Source organism: Leopardus geoffroyi, chromosome C2 (genome assembly GCF_018350155.1).
Source record: "Leopardus geoffroyi isolate Oge1 chromosome C2, O.geoffroyi_Oge1_pat1.0, whole genome shotgun sequence".
In the NCBI taxonomy this organism is placed as follows: Eukaryota; Metazoa; Chordata; class Mammalia; order Carnivora; family Felidae; genus Leopardus; species Leopardus geoffroyi.
In genome coordinates, this window is record NC_059333.1 from 122,425,260 (window position 1) to 122,444,252 (window position 18,993).

At 45.1% G+C, this 18,993-nt stretch overlaps 1 protein-coding gene across 8 annotated transcripts in view; it reads right to left on the bottom strand.

Moving 5' to 3' along the window:
• The window catches only part of ZBTB38 (zinc finger and BTB domain containing 38), a 172,493-nt gene extending 160,270 nt beyond the window's left edge, over nt 1–12,223 (bottom strand). For 2 of the 8 annotated variants that reach the window (XR_006718693.1, XR_006718692.1), the window contains exon 1: nt 11,718–12,203. The gene's annotated coding sequence lies outside the window, so the exon portion shown is untranslated. Of the gene's footprint in view, nt 1–11,717 lie in introns of all 8 variants that reach the window. The other 6 variants (XR_006718691.1, XR_006718689.1, XR_006718690.1 and 3 more) reach the window with 6 other exon arrangements.
• Between the last annotated feature and the right edge of the window lie 6,770 nt (nt 12,224–18,993).

An 18,993-nucleotide genomic window follows, 5' to 3' on the forward strand; every position in this document is an offset into this window, starting at 1 on the left:
TAGACTGTGTAGTTCCAATAAGGATCAAATATGTGCTAGTTGCTACATTCTTAAAGGGTCTCATGATTGCCTGTATATTTCACTGATAGTTAATACCCAACTGAATGATAAGCACCAGAGAAGTCCTACAAAAGTAGCTTTATTAGTAGAAATTCAAATAAAAATTTATGATCTAATACTCCCTGCACATCTCCCCCCGCTTGAGCACTATGCATATAACCACCAGCTGCCCATGGATCCTTCCCCTGTCCTCCTTAAATAAGTTTACTAAGTTGCACCATACAATGTCTCAAGAATTCTACCTTGACCATTGCACTCAACAACCCCATAACATTTTTGGTGGCCTGTGCAGGGATTATGGAATGAATACAAGAGCTTCTGTGCAACTTGGTAAGTCTCTTTTACTTCTCCAGCCTCTACTTCTTACTTGTTCTTTTCTGGAAATGTCCTGAATAGTATGACCCTTGGGAATGAGTCTTGCTTGAGTGCTCAGGAGAAAACCTCTTGCCTGTGGCCACACTATGGAAAGGGATGGACTCCTGCCACCCAGCTAGACATTATTACTTTGGCTGTAATGGTTTTGGGCTCAGAAATCAGACTCTCCTTGGGGTGCCTGGGTGGCTCAGTCGGTTAAGCGGCCGACTTCGGCTCAGGTCATGATCTCGCGGTCTGTGAGTTCGAGCCCGGCGTCGGGCTCTGTGCTGACAGCTCAGGGCCTGGAGCCTATTTCAGATTCTGTGTCTCCCTCTCTTTCTGACCCTCCCCCGTTCATGTTCTATCTTTCTCTGTCTCAAAAATAAATAAACGTTAAAAAAAATTTTTTTTAAAAGAAATCAGACTCTCCTTATTTTTCCTGTTATTTTGATGCATAAATTATCGTCAGGTTTAGGATGGCCACCAATCTCAAAACTCCCGCATAAGGTTTCTACCTATATAACCCAGTGTGATCCCTCGATTAGCATAAAATCCAAGATATGTCTGACCATGTACTTCTCAAAAGGGACCAGTCAGAACTACCCAATGGGGAGCTGGACTGTAAACAGAGATCCTGAGTAAGTTGCCTGGATTCGATAGGAACTCCATGCTTTTATTTTTTCCAGGTCTCTCATTTGTCCTTACTCAAGGGCTATTTGACATTCTTGGTCCTGCTCTCAGATTGAAAACGCTTCCAGCTGAGATATATGATGCTTAATACATCATGAAAACCCCATCCATTAATACTAGACCTAGAGGCTTACAAAGGTTATTATTATTGATCGCCAAATATATTGACTTCTTCAAAATGGAGACAGACCCAGTGTCTGTAGCATCTCAGTCCGTTCACCAGCACCCACTGTAGTCCAGAATGCAATTGGAAAGCAAAGGGAGGTTGGCATCGCTTCTCAGGTAGTACAAAGGTGTCAGAGGGTTAGGAATGAGGGACGCCTCTCAGCACTCTGAACCCCAGATACCTTCAGCAATATTCCTGGTGGGATGCCATTTGGAAATTGAGGGGGATTTTGGCAATGGTTTTAGGTATGCGGTCTCCTCGTTTTATAGGGATTAACTACGGAATCAACTTCCTCAGTCCCATGGGATTCCCCTTTGGGCCATCTCATAGCACCTTGGAGTAAATTTGGACAACAGGATTTAAAGAAGAAGTGCTTCATCTTTTTTCTACAAAAATGCCTGGCTTTAGTATTCTTTGGATGATGATGAAAAATGGCCCATTAACAGGTCCTTAAGCTTCAATACTATTTATCAATTTGCCTTTTTTTTGCAGGCAACAGGGAAAATGAACCAAAATACCCTACATCCAGGTCTTTATGGCACTGAGTCAGGATCTTAATCTAAGAAGACTTGTAGGATGTGTCTGGCAAGATTCCAGGCTCCCCACCTTTAGATATTTCAGACAACGATTGTTTAAAAAGACCACCATAATCAAAGAAACCAACTCGGTCAGACAAACAAGAAAATCAATGAGCAGAAGAAAAAGTGAAAATGAGCCTGTAAGCAAGCCCCAGTCCCCTAGTAATTCCTGCTCCACATAAACCTTTGAAGCCTTCTACTCCTAGTTCAGGGGGACATAAACTAGAAACAGAACATCATATTTACCAAACACTCAGACTAAGGAAGGATTGTATCCACTTCAGAAAGTAGCAAATGAGGAAATGAGCACAATTAAGGTACATGTTGCATTTTCCATGTCAAATCTGGCTCAAATAAAACCAAAGCTAGGATGATACTCAGAGGATCCATCCAAGTTTATAGATGGATTTCACCAGGTGTCTCTAACGTTTGATTTAACCTGTAAGGATATCTATGTTATTCTAACACATTGCTGTACCCCAGAAGTAAAGGCCTGGACTTGGACTGGGGCACAAGAATTTGTAGATGAGGGGCACATGGGTGGCTCAGTTGGTTAAGCATCCAACTTCTGCTCAGGTCATGATCTTACAGTTCCTGAGTTTGAGCCCCACGTTGGGTTCTCTGCTGTCAGTACAGAGCCTGCTTCCTGATCCTCTGTTCCTCTCTAACTCTGCTGCTCTCCCACTCATGCTCTCTCTCTCTCTCAAAAATAAATAAACATAGGGGCGCCTGGGTGGCGCAGTCGGTTAAGCCTCCGACTTCAGCCAGGTCACGATCTCGCGGTCTGTGAGTTCGAGCCCCACATCAGGCTCTGGGCTGATGGCTCAGAGCCTGGAGCCTGTTTCCGATTCTGTGTCTCCCTCTCTCTCTGCCCCTCCCCCGTTCATGCTCTGTCTCTCTCTGTCCCAAAAATAAATAAACGTTGAAAAAAAAAAATAAATAAATAAACATAAAAAAAAAAAGGAATTTGCAGATGAGTTGGCAACTAGGGGTAGAAACCATTATCCAGCAGGAGGAGAGGTTGTTCCTAATGCTGAGTCTTACTGGAACTACCAAGAGGACAGACCTGGCAGGGAAAGACGAGACTATATGGTCACCTATTTATTGGAGGGAGTGTAAAGAGGATTTTCTACACCTGTCAATTCTGATAAAATTAAGGAAGTGACCAAGGCAAATGCTGAAAATCCAGCCTTATTTCAGGGGTGTTTAATAGAAGCAACTTATAAATACACAGATTTAGACCCAAACACACCAGAAGGGATGGCTATCCTAAATAAGCATTTTATGAGCCAGTCAGCACCATTCACTGTAAACTGGCAAAGATGGCCCTAGGCCCTCAAACTCCAACCCAGTGGCTGTTGGAAGCGGCCACTGGAGTCTTTAAAAACAGAGATATGGCTTTAAAACAGGAGAAGGACCGCAGGGCTAAAATAACAGAGTAGAATGAAGGTTCAAATACTGGCTGCCATTATTGTGGATCCCCAACAATGCCAGGCTAACCAGGGGCAGCAGAAGAAACTGGTCTCAGACAGAAGTTCAGGTAAGACCTCATACTATAGGCGTGGCCAAACTGGACACTGGAGTAAAGAATGTCTGAATAAATGCTCTCTGCGGGGGCCAATCCCACTTGAAAAGCAGAGGGACACTGGAAAAGGGACTGTCCTTATCTCCAGAGAGAGGGGAAGACAGGAACTCATTTCCCAGCCTGAGAGCAACAACCTGAACAGATGGCATTATGGGGCTGAGGCTGGTCTGGCTTCCCTGAACATCAAGGTGGCTAAGCCCTGGATTACCCAGGACATGGGAGGTAAATTCACTGATTTTCTTACTGATACAGGAACCACTTACTCTGCCCTTGTTCAGCACTCTTGCCTGACCTGTCTTTCTAAACATAAAATTACCGGAATAGAAGCAGAACCTAAATCATGCTAAGTAACTTTTCCTTTAACCTGTAAATATGAAGAACAATTAATTACCCACTCTTTTCCGGTTCTCCCTTCCTGTCTCACTTCCCTACTGGGAAGGGACTTCATGTTTAATTAAGTTGGGAAGCTAGTTCAAACTAACTGGGTAGGAGGATGGTCTCTTTTCCCTGAGGGCTGAAGAAAAACCAGGCATTCATCCTGGAATTCCCCCTAATGTTTGGGAGCAAGTAGACCCACAAGCATGGAATTGTGACATCCCAGGGAAGGCAATATGGGTCCATGCCATCAAAGTAGGTCTAAAGGATCTTGCTATTATTCCACACAAAAAAACAATATCCTCTTAAGAGAGAAGCCAGAGCTAGACTCCAACCACTTACAGGTAAATTTCTTAAATACGGAATTCTTAAACTTTGTTTATCCCCTTATAATACTCCCATTTTGCCTGCTAAGAAGCTTAATGGTGAGTACAGAATGGTACAAGACCTCAAAGCAATAAACTAAGCGGTAGAGTCCCTATTCACCCTCTAGTACCAAACCTTTATACTATTATTGACTCAAATTCTGGGCAATACAGAATGGTTTACAGTGCTTGATTTAAAGGATGCCTTCTTTTGTATCCCCTTAAGAGAAGAGGCCCAGACTCTATTTGCCTTTGAATGGACTCCTTTAGGAGAACAAGCATGGCAGCTTACATGGACAGTCCTTTCATGGGGATTTAGAGACAGTCCCCATTTGTTTGGCAAGGCACTCAGTAGAGAACTTAGATATCTTGCATTGCCTCAAGGAACAATATCACAATATGTTGATGAAATTTTAATATGCAGCCATAAAAGGGGCCTTGAGCTATAATTCTATTGTGTACTAAACTTTCTTGGAGAGAGAGGATACTGAGTATCACCTAAAAGGCTGAAATTCTAATTTCTAATTCTAATTTCTAAATTTCTAAACAGAAAGTACAATACTTAGGATATGAATTAACTCCTAGAGATCATTCCCTGTCAATTGAGAGAAAAAGAGCTATAATAGAATTGGGACCTCCTGCCACAAGAAAAAACGACTCCAAACCTTTTTAGGAATGGCTGGATTTTGCCACCTATGGATTCCAGGGTTTGGAGTCTTTGCTAAATCTCAATATAAGGCCACTAGGGGGCCAAATAAGAGCCTTTAAAATGGGACAAAGAACAACAGGGGGCCTTTCAACAACTAAAAACTAAACTATCTTCGGCCAGGCCCTGGCTCTACCAAACTTAGAAAAACCCATTTACCCTATTCATTGTTGAAAAACAGGGCCAAGCCCTAGGAGTACTAACACAAAAACTACAGGCATGAATTGAGACCTATAGGATGTTTTTCCAAGCCATTGAAAGTACAGCCCAAGGATGGCCAGCATGTCTCTGAGCAGTAGCAGCCACTGCATTGCTAGTAGAAGCATCTAAACTTTCAATGGGACGGCCATTGACAGTGATGACTTCTTATCACTGTCCTTTAGAAACTAAAGGACATCAGTGAACGACAGGGTGATGACTAAAGATCAAACTATACTTTAGATTCCCCCAGTACTGTTCTCAAACCTGTCAAACCCTAAATCCAGCATTCCTCATGCCTGGACAAGGCCATGCTACTACGCTGCCTGAACATGACTGTAAAGAGGCAATAGAATTAGTCTATTCCAGCTACGTCTGGATCTAAAAGATCAAGCCACAGATAGGTGGTTTATAGACGACAGTAGTTTTACGTAAGAAGGACAAAGTAAAGCTGGATATGTAATTGTTAGTTTCATGAAAGCTGCTGAAGCCAACCTGTTACCAACCAATGCTTCAGCTCAAAAGGCAGAACTGATAGTTCTCATGCAAGCTCTTCAGTTAGCTAAAGGCCTAAGAGTTGGGGCACTTGGGTGGCTCAGTTGGTTAAGCGTCTGACTCTTGGTTTCGGCTCAGGTCAGGATCTCACAGTTCATGTGAGTTGGAGCCCCACATGGTGCTTGCTGCTGTCAGCACAGAGACTGCTTGGGATTCTGTCTCTCCCTCTCTCTCTCTCTGCCCCTCCCCTACTCATGTACACACTCTCAACAAATAAATAAATAAATAAATAAACATTTTTTAAAAAGGTCTAAGAGTGTATGTGTGTGTATGCCTTCCTTGCACTTCATGCATATGGTGCCATCTGGAAGTAAAAGGGATTATTAACTAGTCATAATTCCCCTATTAAATATGGACTTAAATTTGTAACTCTGTTAAAGGCAGTTCATCTCCCCAAAGAAGCTGCTGTAAAGCATCTTAGAGGACACCCAAAAGGAACAAATTTAGAATCTAAAGGAAATAATTTAGACAATTTGGCAGCCTAAGTGACAGCTTGAACTAAACTAGTTCTGAGTCTTAGACCAGTCTCTAATCTCTTAAGCACTGTGGTTTCCACTTATACTATGGAAGGGAACAACAGAGCATTTGGGGGAAAATCTACTAAAACTGCTAAGGGATGGTATAAGAAAAGATAAAGGAAAAATCTTTGTCCCTAAGGAAAAACAATGCAAATTAGCAACAAGATTGCACCAGGCTACTCATATGGGAAGAGAAGCTTTATGGAATTTCACCAAACCCTTATTTGATGGAATAGGATTAAGAGCCGTTTTATAAAATGCATGGAAGTCTTGTGCAGTGTGTGCCCAGGTTAACCTTGAAGGTGCACTATGACCACCTTCGTTTTTTTTTTTTTGTTTTTTTTTTTTTAATTTTTTTTTTCAACGTTTATTTATTTTTGGGACAGAGAGAGACAGAGCATGAACGGGGGAGGGGCAGAGAGAGAGAGAGACACAGAATCGGAAACAGGCTCCAGGCTCTGAGCCATCAGCCCAGAGCCCGACGCGGGGCTCAAACTCACGGACCGCGAGATCGTGACCTGGCTGAAGTCGGACGCTTAACCGACTGCGCCACCCAGGCGCCCCTCCACCTTCGTTTTTTAACACTTGCCCAAAGATGTGGAAAATACCCTGGGGAAGACTAGCAAATTGATTTTACAGTTGCCACCTTATAAGGCATATAAATATTCATTAGTCTATATAAACACCTTTACTGGATGGATGGAGGTCTTCCCATGTGAGACAGAAAAGGCTACTGAAGTAACAAAGACTTTATTAAGGGAAATCGGTCCCCAGTTTGGGCTCCCTTGATCTCTTCAAGGTGACAATGCCCCATCCTTTACAGCCCAAATAACTCAACAGGTAGCCTAAACCCATAAAATTAAATATTTTTTACATATGGCCTGACATCCTCAATCACCAGGCACAGTTGAAAAGGCCAACCGTAATTTTAAAAGATACCTTACTAAGATGAGGATAGAAACACAAGAAAACTGGGTAACTCTTTTACAAATAGGTCTCTTAGGAATAAGAACTACCCCACAGGAAAGATTAGGGTTAAGCCCTTTTGAATTAATATATGGTTGACCCTTACCATTGACTTATCCTCAGTCCCAGACTAAAGTAATGTTACACTTCTCATTAGACACTAGATTAGTCCCTAAAACTCGTAACGAACACGCTAATGAAGTACTGCCAAAACCGGACCCTAAGGAAATTCAAAATTCTTTACAAGTAAACCCCAGAGAACTAGTCTATTTAAAATAGACTGGCAGGCAAACAACTCAGGAGAACAAATTCCTAAATGGAAATGACCTTACAGGGTCATTTTAAGCACTCCACTGCGGTAAAACTAGAAGGTCACTCAACATAGACTCATATTTCTTGAATTAAACTTATACCCCTTCAACAGAGAGTGACAATGAACTGGTCGATGTGCCCTCATATTCCTGTGAACCAGCAGATCTCAAATTCCTTTTCAACAACGAGATAAGAAAACATGAAGGTCTCTTTTCTTTTACCTGCCATCTACACACCATACCTAAGTGGTAACTCTTTTTTACAGTCGGTATAACATTACGTGGAGCTACAAAACCAGTATTCATGCTGGATTTGTAGCTCACTGCCCGTATCAAGCACTTCAGGCCTTCCTTGGTGGGTTTCTACTTTACAAGATACAGATTGGCATTATTTACATCAATACGCAGCTGATATGATACATCACCTGCACACTAGCACATAGAGGGATATTTCTATTACTAGAAAGAATGTTTCTTGCTGGCCTATGATAGATGTTACATGTGACTCTCTAGGCGATAAGATGCCTTTCTCTTACCCTCAAATCTATTAAAATTTTAACTGAATATGCCAACCTACAGGTAGGCTCATAACAACAAATTCCCCAACTACACAGTCCTTCCTGTCGATATCATCCAGGAAGGATGATACCAAATATGGGATGGATCTATGTGGCTTATTACCATAACAGGACAACTAAGCCAGAAGACCATTTATGCTGGGAACAGAAAACACCATACCCTTGATTCATGGCTCAATATACTCACCAAATGGGATGGCTCCCCCAGAAACCTGTGACCATACCGTCACTTTATAGGCAATTGATTGGTTTGCTCCTGACTGGACAAAGTGACCGGGCATCAGATGGCTAACACCTAATGGAACACAACGGTTATATGGGCCAAATATGCAGCCATGGCTTCCACCAGGCTGGAATGGAAGATGTACTATAGATTATGGCTAGATGCATGGCCATAGCACTAAGACTATCACAATTCCAGCTAATCTTCCATATCTAAAACAACAATGGACAGGATCTGTGTTCCATTGGTATGATCATCTGACATCTATTTTCCTTCTATCAGTAGGTTTAGAAAATGTCATATGCCACATGGAGGCCCTTGACAAACACAATTAAGGCCTTAAATGACCCTTAAAATAACATTGCATTATTAAACTCTGAAATAACTCGTGTATAAAGCAGTTCTACAAAATAGAATGGCATTAGATGTCTCAGCAGCACAAGGAGGAACATGTGCCGTTATTAAAGTGGAATGTTGCGGGGCACCTGGGTGGCTCAGTCAGTTGAGCGTCTTAGTCAGCTCAGGTCATGGTCTCGCGGTTTGTGAGTTCGAGCCCCACGTCGGGCTCGGGCTCGGTGCTGACAGCTCGGAGCTTGGAGCCTGCTTCGGATTCTGTGTCTCCCTCTCTCTCTGCCCCTCCCCTGCCTGCACTCTGTCTCTCTCTCAAAAATAAACATTAAAAAAAATAAAGTGGCATGTTGCATCTACATTCAGGATTATTACAAAAATATAAGATTACTTACTGATATGAATAATCAAATTGGTGCTCTTAAAAGATCCTACATTGTCACTTAATGACTGGTTACATTCCTGGTCAGGAGGTGGACTGTGATCCACACTAAAGGGTCTTCTCATTGCTCTTCTTATTTTCATAATAATAATAATAATAATCCTAATGTGTTGTCTCGTTTGCTTGGTTCTCTATTCTTGAGATACCTGCAAGTAGTTCCTGACTCCTTCACCCAACCGACATATGATCCTTACTACTTGAAACAAATTCATCCTGATGTCCACTCTGGACTCTACGGCAACAGCCTTCCATAATAGTTACTTGCAGGGACAGAGAGTGACTAATTTTGGTCCATAGGTTGGGACATCTCTATGACCCCTGTCAGCCTGAAGAAGTCACAGAAGATGAGGCCTTCACCCTTCAACCACCTTCGAGATTTAAGGACCGAAAATTGGCCAGGGGGGAAATGATGAGGGACGGAAGCAGAGAAATGTTCACTTCTGGCTGATCTACAGCCTGCACAGTTCCAGCAAGGATCCAACATGTGCTGGCTGCTACATTCTTAAAGGGCCTCACGACAGTCTATACATCTCACTCATAGTTAATACCAAACCGAATGATAAGCACTGGAGAAATGTTACAAAAGCGGTTTTAGGAGTAGAAATTCAAAGCAAACATTTATGATCTAACACTCCCTGCACGTCCCCTCCCCCTGGAGCACTAAGTATATAACTACCAGGTTCATACAGCAAAAAAGCGCAGTCCTTTCTGCCCATGGGTCCTGCCTATGTGCTGCTTAAATAAACTAAGTTGCACCACATAACATTTCAAGAATTCTTTCTTGATCCTTGCACTCGATGATCCCGCAACACCCCTGGGAACTTTTCAGGCCCTGTAATAGCAGACTCCACATTTCCTGAACAAAAAATAAATATGTGTACGGGAGTGCAGCAAGGGGCTTCTTCCATGCTCAAAGGAAGCACTTCTAAACAGTTCCCAGTAATAGTTAACTGGAGGACTTGAATTAATTTTTATTTTCCCAGACCTGTGAAGGCCCCCGTAATAGTTTTCTGGGGATGGCATAACACAACACAACATAGGCTAGGTTGTCTAATCAACAGAAATTAATTCTCTCACAGTTCTGGAGGATGTTAGATCAAGATCAAGGTGTCAGCAAGGACATGTCTTCATATGGCCTTTTCTCTGTGCGTGCAAATCCCTAGTGTGTCTTTTTTGTGTCCTAATTTATTATTATAAGGAGACCAGTCAGACTGGATTAGGGCCCACCTAAAATGGCCTCATTCTAATTTAAATACCTCTTAAAAGGCCCTATCTGCAAATACAGTCACATTCTAAAGTACTGGGTGTTAGGGCTTCAATATGTGCATTTTTAGGGCTGCAAATTCAGCCCTTTACAGCCCTGTCCCTTTGCCGATTCTTGCTATCTGGTTGCCCTGTGGTTCACTGTGTGGAAAACAGCATGAACCACAGAAGAAGCCAGGGACCACAGGGCCCTCTATTTGCTAAAAGAACGCTTGCCTCAAACCAAGAGAGAAATGGAAGAGTCTTGGGACTTGCACCCCTTTATGCCTACTTCTTGCATTCTATTACAGAGAGACGCATTGTTGATGCCTTCCCAGGATTTGGGGCATTTCCGAGTTTTAAAAGTGACACAGTAACTTTCTACTTGAAGCAGCTGAAATGCCTATTTTGCATCTGAGGATCACATGGGAAAGATACAAGCCATTCACCATCAGAAGTTTCAGATTAAGGAGTTTTTAAAGATCTCAGGTTGCGTTTAGAAACAAACTACAATGTGAAAACAGAGCCAAGAGGAGAGGAAGTAAAAGAACCTTGCAAGGCACAGTTAGTAGCACTCTGAAAGTCAGTATTTCCTGTTTGCTAACAAACCTCATTCTTCCACAACGGCCTTGCTCAGTGATAGCACGTCTTGTAATGCCAGTGGCTCTAGGTCAATTCACTGAAAGCCAGGTGTTTCTATTTTACCTTCCTAATCCCTGCCGGTCCCCATCAAGTTTCTCCCATTGTTTCTAATCCCCCTTAATCCTCCCACTGCCATTTGTTCTCACTTCCCCCTATCCTTTCAAGTGCCTCTTGGTTCCCCCAAGCCTTTGTCCCTTTCCCTCTCCGCCAACCCCAGTCCTTTCTAATCACTCCGGGTCCTACAGATCCCGCCCTTTACATTCCAGTCCTTTATGCCCTCCTCTTAACGCCCATTCCTCCAGTCCCTCCCACTACGTCTATTCCCGTAGCCCCGCCCGCTCTGCGTCAGCCCCTCCCCACCTCAAAGGGAACGCAGGCGTTTTAAGGCTGATAAACAGCCCATTGCCTACTAAAAGCACTGTACCGATTTACGCTCACATCAACATCGAATTCGATGAACAGGCTTGATGTCAGAAACATCATCAGCAACCCTATTACTCTTTTAACTATCTGATAGCATTTTTTGGTGAAAATAAACAGCTTGCTGTTTTATATTGTATTTTTCTCGATTACTAGTAATGTTGGAAATCTTAACATGTGTTGTTTTGGTTAACTATTTCTTGTTCTGTGAATTGCCTGTTCATATTCTTTGTCCATTTTTCAATTGGGTTACCTTTTCCTTATTGACTTATATTTGGATTATTAGTCTTTTATATATTTCACTAATATTTTCTCCTCGATGTCCCTTTTAACTAGGCTGAGCCGGACTGCATATTCCTTAAAATGCCGTTATGCAGATGTAATGGAATACTGACCAACTAAGATTCTGCAGAAATGTTCAAAAGTCGTTAAAAGAATTCCATCCAGTATGAATTCCCGGCGAAAGACAGGCAATGCAGGGACCAAGGGTACACAGGACTGCCTCGCTATAGGCCTCTACCTTCAGAGACGCCCGGGGGTGGGCAGAGAGTCTGTAGCCTCCGCAGGCAGGCAAGGCCAGAGCAGGCGGAGGGAGTGCAAAAGCTGAGAAGGGCCGGCAGAAGAACCCGCACACCGCACCGAGAAGCGCGGAAGGACTGTGGCCAGGTCTTTTCCCTCCAAAGTCCGGGTTTCTCTGACTCACGAACGACCTCTGGAGGCAAACACTCTACAAATTTCGCTCCGTTCTACCCATTCAGAAACCTTCTCCACTGCTAGGCTGGTCCCACGTTTTGCTTTCGCAAAACAGCGCATTTCCGGGGTGGGGACCCCGAGGGCCTTTCTGGGAAATGGAATCTTGGTCAGGAGGATTCTGGGAGTCGTAGTGCCTACTGTTCTCTTTGCGCACGCACATTTCCGTTTTCACTTTGCGGCTGCTGGTTCTGCGCCACGGGGGAGTCGTGTACGCCTGTGCTGCTCTGGCTCTTTGTATCTTGGGGAGGAGTCCCGGGTTAGAACGGACTTGGGACCTCTGTCAGTTACAATTGCAATTGCATTTAGGCAATTACAGCGGTTTGTGATATCTCTGAGCTGTCAGATGTAGGGGCAGCGCCTCATGGCCTGGAGGAAGAAGCTTCGGAGCTAAAACCTTGGGGGTGTGGCTTAGGAACAGGCTGAGGGGCCATGCGTCCAAATTCTGGGGCCTCGAGAGCTCAGAGTCCCCAACGAGCAGAGAAACGACCTTAAAAGGACCTTCGAGTTAATGAGATGGCGACATCCCCTGACAGTTTAAAGCTGTTCTCCCTTTCAGACCGGGGTGCACTGCGACCCTAATTTCATTTTATTAAGGTCACTGTGGTTGTGGTTGGGAAGGTTCCCCAGGGGAGGGCATTGAAGACCGAGCTGTAGTCTAGGGAGATGTGATAATAACCAATGGTGACAATGGCAGTGTGGACTGAGTGGGTGATAAAGGCTCAGGGGGAGGAAGGAGTTGAGGATTCTCAGATTTCTGATGTGGGCTGCTGGCATGTCTGCAGATGATCTCACTTTAAGAAATTCTTGCTCCTAATCTGTCTTAACTCCAAAAAACACTGGAGGGGTCCTGGAGTGAGCACACGTGTAAATCTACTCACAAAGCCATTTAGATGCATACTTTGACCCAGAGGACACTCATTCCCATAGCCATACAGCTCTGTCATACCCACCCTTGTGAGCACACTGCTGTGTAAATACTGTGTAAATATAGCTACTCATGATCATACACTTACACATACTCCATGCTCCAGACAATGGCCCTGATAAATGTATCCATCTCAGTTCAAAGAGCCTCTCCCAGAGCTGAGGTTGTGCTGTTACCTTGGGCTAAGTGTGGCCTCCAAGCCAAAAGAACACATGTTGATTTCTTTGGGCCTCTCTCTGGGAACTTCACACACAGCTCAGCCATTATCCTTCCTACTCCATCCATGTCGATTATGACTCTGGCTCTTCCTGGTTACCTTCCTATCACTGGCTTAATGGGAGGGATAAATGGAGTTTGAATTCAGGTAAGGGGTTTGCTTATCTGAATGTTTGCTGAGGCCTTTTCCAGAGCAGTAGTTCTGAATGTGTCTGCTGGACTCTTTTAAGAATCCAGTGAAAGCTGTGAACACTTTTCCCAGATAAACATAGCTGTGTAACCACGATTTTGAAAACAAAATCAGAACCTATCTTTTGGTCCCTAATTAAGAACTTCACTAGAAGTAAATCAGAGGACCAGTTTCCTGGTTGCCCTTTCTGTAGTTTTGAAGTGGTGCTAAAGGAGATAGAGTAGGGCTCCAAGTCCCCAGAGGATGAAGCATTGGGCCTCATCAAGTCTCAGGCCATGAGGATGGGGCGGTCTCTCTTTCCATCCTTCTGTTACCCTTAGTTATGGAGCCAGGCTGTCAGTCTGCAGGTCCTCTGCTGGGCCATCAGTCATTCAGCTGGTTAGTGGAAGAGTTAGCAGGCAGGCAGTTCAAGCTTATCAGATATTTACTTATTTAGTGTTAGAAGGTCAGTTAAAAAGCCAGTAGGTCAAGTGATTTGTGGTTTAGAAACTTAATCAGCCAACTGGCCAGTCACTTAGCGTTAACTTTTTAGGTGGACAGTAGTCCGTCAGGATTCATCGGTCGAAGGTCGATATAATGATCAGTCCATTCATCAGGGAGCCAGTTTTTGAGAATGCCGAACAGCTGGGTCACCAGTGGGACCAAAGGGCAGCTGGGGTGAAACCATTTGGATACAGAGTGTGTTTCTACTTGCTACATCCTGAAGACAATATGGTAGCGCTCCCCCCTCCTTATTTGCGGTTTTGCTTTCCATGGTTTCAGCCCCCAGTCAAATGTGATCCAGAAGCAGATGATCTTCCTTCTGAGTTATCCTCAGATCAGTAGCAGCTTAATGCTACATCACTGTGCCTACGTGTTCACCTCACTTCATCTCATCATGTAGGTATTTGATCATCTCACAGCATCGTAGAAAGGAGGGTGAGTGCAGTACAATATTTTGAGGGAGGGAGGGAGAGAGAGAGACCACATTCACAGAACTTTTATTACAGCATATTGTTATAATTTTTCTATTTTATTATTAATATTGTCTTACCGTGCTAATTTATAAATTAAACTTTATTATGTGCATGTATGTACAGGAAAAAACATCGTATATATAGGGTTCAGTATCTGTGGTTTTAGGCATCCACTGGGGGTCCTGGAATGTATCCCTTAAGGGCAAGTGTGGGCTACTGTATAGGCAAGTGGAGAGGAGAGGTGACTCCTAGGCCACCAGAGGGAGCTTCAGTTTGCTGGGAAAGAGGAAACGCCATAGAACAAGGGCCAGGCAGAATTGACACTAGACGGCAGTGTGGCGCCCCTTCCCAACCGTGCCCTGCACACTCCAGAGCTAAACCTCAGGCTTGTGGCAGCTCAGTCTCTGGCCAGCTTGCGGAAAGGCTCCAGAAAGGATTTCTCACCTAGGAAGTGCTTAACCAAGACATGCTTGACTCCCGAGCTAGGAGGAAGCCAGACAGCTACGACCAGAAGGACTTGCCACTCCTAGGCACCACTGCCAGGAGCACACCAGCCATGGGGGAGGAGGGAGAATGGAGGAGCATCTTACCTGTCTCTCCCAGGGCACAGAGGGGTAGCAACTCCCTAAAGCTGAAGCACAGAGGGCAGGATCTGTCTTCTGTCGAGGTGCGTGCCACTTCCCGGGCTGCTGCTTCAGCAGCTGCTTCTCTAGGGGCTAAGGAGGGGCTAGACCAATTGACCTAAAGCCGATGACTCAATTCCTTTGCTGGACTCTGATCAGCTGCTCCTCCTGTGATGGGCAGTAACTCTAACACCAAAGAGGGAGGTTAGATATAGATAATGAAGGAAACATGGGGAAAGGATGAGCTATGAGCTTAATTTCCCTTTGGGAATAGCTGAGATGTTTATGTAAGGTGTCAAATACGGCATTGGGCACAAAGGCAGGACTCAGAAGATTCGAGTTCTTTTCACTGCCAAAGGGAAGTGCAGGAGCCCGGGTAGTTGTATGCCTAGAGCATGATATTATGGCTTCAGATGGGCTTTCTGGCTTAATGGGCAGGAGCATGTCCCGGCTCCAGCTGGTTTCCTTGTGTCAGAGCAGTTAAAAGAAAGAATAACTTGGGGACAATAGTGATTATAGAGGTGTCCTTGTGCCTAGCACTTTATGTACACTCTCACAGGAGGTATCACCCCCAGTTTACAGACGGGGAATCTGTGGTCTCACAGCTTACAATAGGAAGCGATGCAGAACTGGTTTTGAACTCAGCCTGTGTGGTTCCAAAGCGCTTTCCTTTTCTGGGATATCCTACTTCAGACACAAATGGGGAAGCAGAAGAAAGTGAAAGACTGGGAGGTTGCTAGGTCCTGAGGAAGATTGGCTGGGGGGCTCCGGACAGGACGGTCCCCTTCAGAGATTCTGCAAACCTGGCATCCCACATGGTGACGTTGGCCCTTTTTCTCTCTCCCAGGCACGCAAGAAACGTGTCAACGACGGCAGTCTGTGCACAACCCCTTTGGCCTTGTGAGTCACCTTAGGGAGCTTGGATTTTCTCTAGAAGGTAGGGGAGGACCAAGGGGTTTCAACAAGGAGGGGCGTGGTTTGATTTGTACAGTCCATGCACCAGAGAGAAATATCAAGTGTGGACTTAGCATGTATTAGTAAACCTTCACACACTCATGTGGGGCCCGTGAGGAATGTTTACTGCGAAGGTGGAGTGATGATGAGCAAGGGCTCGGGAGTCTGCTGCTTTGACTCCCAGGTCTGCCACTTCCCTGCTGGGAGGCCTCGGAGGATGACCTCTCCTCTCAGCTTCTTTCTCCAGCTTAAAAATGGGAGACAAGAAGGATGATATCAGGGCCACAGGATTGCTATGAGACAGAAACAAGGCTTTGCTTGCAAAGCACAGCACAGTGCCCGGGACCCTGAGGCGCTCAGTGAACACTGACTCCTCCTCACGTCGAACACGTCTCCTGCTGCTTTTCCCCATCCTCTCTCGGCCTAACGTCTCTGTACGCCCACTGTTGTGGCGACCGAGTCCATGCAGGCCTTGACCTGACAGCATCTTATGCTCTTGCTTTCTGCCTCAGGGCTTCTCAGATGCCAGGGTGCCCAGGTGAACCCTCTGCACTCCTGCGGGTCCGACCCAGCAACAGGGGGCAGACAGCCGAGGATGGGAGCAAGGGGTCAACGTCCCTCTGGTCTTCCTCCGGGTGAATGGTTCAGATGCGTCTCAGGTTTGTCAGGAGGTCGCGTGGGCTGGAGCCACCGGTGACCGTGGCAGCTCGGCCCACAGCCCCACTGCAGCTTTCCCTCTTCCCTTTGTCACCTTCCCTGTCCTTCGCTCCTGTCCTCGGGACAACGTTCCCTCATAAACACCTACACTTAAGGGTTTTTTTTTGGGTTTTTTTTCCCCCTCAGACTGCTCTCGGAACGCAGGCTAAAACAACCCATGAGAAGATGATCCTACTTTCTTGGAAAGGCTGCCTTAGAAAAAAGCTGGAAGAGAAATGGAGGGAGCTGGAATCACGAATGTAACAGAGATCATTCCCTGGACTAACGTTGACTCAGCTGTATGGCAGTTTTCAGGCTTTGCTTATTCACTTGTAGGAGGGTAGTGGAGTAAGGGGGCGGAGGAAGCAGAGCGCCAAGGGAGCTGGAAGAGGTCTGTTGTCTGGGAAAACCCACGCTCCAGTCCTGAATCTGCCATTTCCTACTGACTGTGGGATCCTGGGCAGAGGCCTACCTCTGGGCCCCGGTCTCCTTACCTGTAAAATGGAGATAATAAATGCTTACACAGCCCATGAGACATAATGGCTCTGCCAGTGTCCAGCTCCTGGTATGTGTTCAATAAATGGAAAGTCTTGGTAGAACAGCTCTGTGTAATCAGCTTTGGGCTGTTCAAGATCAAGTTTCTCCTATTGCTTCTTGTGCACTTACTGAACTGCCACACTAAGCCCCTCAAAGGCAGAGATAGAAGACATTTGTCATCAATAGATATACTATCCCTTTCAAGCAACTGACCCCAGTTTTACTGCCCAGACTAGCAGAGGCCTTAGGCCCTAGGCTTTGCTTGCCTTCTGTTGCAGGTCTGTTCCCAAGAGCAGACTCTGAGAGAGATGCATGTGGGAAGTTTACTCGTGAATGTTCTTGGGGCCAATGCTGCGGAGGAAGGGAAGGCAGCAGATGAGGCACAAGTGGACTGTGATGCAGTCATGAGGTCTCTGCTGATGCCATGGGGAGTGCTGAAACAGGGATGGCCCCTCAGCATTGCCCCCAGGGTTTTCAATCCCTGCCTTGCCTACTCATTGGATGTGGCTGTCCCAGGAAGGAGACACTGCCAGCTGCTGGGGAAGAGTCATGGTCTTCCCAATATCCACTCCCCGTTCTTCCTTATTAAGAGGCACCTTGGGGCGCATGGGTGTCTCACTTGGTTAAGTGTCCGACTCCAGCTCAGGTCATGATCTCATGGTCCATGAGTTCCAGCCCCGCGTCAGACTCTGTGCTGACAGCTTGGAGCTTGGAGCCTGTTTCAGCTTCTGTGTCTCCCTCTCTCTGTGTCCCTCCCCCACTCACGCTCTGTTTCTCTCAAAAAATAAACATTTAAAAAATATATAAAAAAAAAAAAAAAGAGAGAGAGACAGCAATGTGCCCAACAAAAATATTCACTCTCCTAGATTCCTTTGCAATGGAGGTGGGCCAATGGATCCTGTTCCAGCCGGTAAGATGTAAATAGCAGTCTGGGTTTCTGACACTCGGGCCACTGGGGAAAATGAAAGGCTTTATTTGCTTAACCATTGTATTCAGGTTTCTGTGGCACCCAAAGTCCTAAATGGTTTTGAGAGGCACTGTTGTGTCCTGCTTAAGAACATGGTCCTTCCAGTTAAATGGGCAAGAGCTTTGAGTCCTACCTCTGCTGCCTACTGTGTGAAACCTCAGATGGGTCACACCATCACACTTACCTGTTTCTATAAAGTGGGAATGATGGTACTACCTGACACGTGTCTCATGTAACCCTGGGGTAACCAACCTGTCGCAGTTTGCCTGGAATGTGCTCAATTTCAGCAATGAAAAGTCCCTCATCCTGGGGAACTCCTTAGTCCCAGGCAAACCAGGACAGCTGGTCTCCCTATTCGAACACGCCCCGCAAACTACCCTATCTCCTTTACAGATGGAAGACTGGGCCCTCCCTGAAGGCTAGACATTATGTTTGATGCCATCCCTTAATGGCTGAGTATAACATCACTGCAAAGATTAGTTTTATATTATGTGGTTTTTTCATAAGAAAAGCAGCAACCACAGATGGTCAGAGGCACAGCTGGAATATTTTCCTGATCATTTAAATTTTTAACAGTTGTAACCCCACTATGTTTTAGTACTCATTGATATTCACCAGCAAATATGGTATCTTGTAGGGCTATTGGGAGGATTAAATTAGTCTAGGAAAAGACTTTTCCATGATGTGTTACACAGTACAAGCGCTATGAAGTTGACCGGTGTCACACACACTTGGGTTGGACACTAGGCTCAGCTCTTCTTTTGGAAAAGTGACTTCACCCCCGTACCCCACTCCAGCCTGCTTCCCCATTTGTGTTAGGGGTAATAGGAACTTCTTGAGAGCATTTAGATTGA